Here is a 758-nt window from a genome sequence, read left to right as displayed (position 1 = left end):
CAGAAGTGCAGTCAGTTACTTGAGGTTGATTATGCGTCAGTTAAGATCGTTAGAAACCCCTGGACGTGCAATCAATCCTGCTGGACATTGAACAAAAGTTACGCATAAAAACTTGTTTAAAACAAACTTTAAACTACCCATACCTACCAAGAAAACAGTACAATGCTGCAATACACATGGACAGTTACAGCCACGCAGGATTACAGCTACTTGCAGGCCCATATCTAAAAACAAACAAAGGTAATAAGCCTCTATTTAACAGGCAAAGGGGCATTTTTAAAAACGGGACAAACCTGAAAACTGGCCAACAGCCAGCACATGACAGCCAGGAGGATAACCCAACTGCTAGCACTCATTCAAAGAGCCACATGTCACAAAGGAGCGGTATCAAGGATCATGCATCCCAAGCAACCAAACACTTCCCCCTTTTACTTACCCAACTGACCAATCACGATAAAGCACAAACCCTGATAGGTTCACCTGTTTGGGTAACACCAGCCAATCATACTGGGTCTATAGCTCACTCTGCTACATACAGACATTGTAGTTGTACCATTTGACAATCTAATAATAAAATGTCATTTGTCACGGGATACTCTGTTGCAAACAGATCCAATTGCAGCTTTATTGTAGTCCCAAACAATGATCCAAAAACAGAGCAACAGGCAGAAAACACTGGCAAAAAGTAATCCACAAAACAGAGAATCCGCAAACACGAAGAAACAGGTACAAGGTAACCGAACTAAGTACTGCAGCAA

The 758-nt window shown here is 41.8% G+C and overlaps 1 long non-coding RNA gene across 1 annotated transcript in view; it reads right to left on the bottom strand.

Moving 5' to 3' along the window:
- LOC107565140 (uncharacterized) overlaps positions 1–367 on the bottom strand; it is a 647-nt gene extending 280 nt beyond the window's left edge. The window contains exon 1 of the long non-coding RNA XR_001606330.1: positions 294–367. This is a non-coding gene — a long non-coding RNA (uncharacterized lncRNA). The remainder of the gene's footprint in view (positions 1–293) is intronic.
- Between the last annotated feature and the right edge of the window lie 391 nt (positions 368–758).

This window comes from Sinocyclocheilus grahami, unplaced genomic scaffold, assembly GCF_001515645.1.
Source record: "Sinocyclocheilus grahami isolate Dianchi unplaced genomic scaffold, SAMN03320097.WGS_v1.1 scaffold983.1, whole genome shotgun sequence".
Taxonomy (NCBI): domain Eukaryota; kingdom Metazoa; phylum Chordata; class Actinopteri; order Cypriniformes; family Cyprinidae; genus Sinocyclocheilus; species Sinocyclocheilus grahami.
Note: the sequence above shows the minus strand (reverse complement) of the source record. Positions and strands in the feature narration are given on the sequence as shown.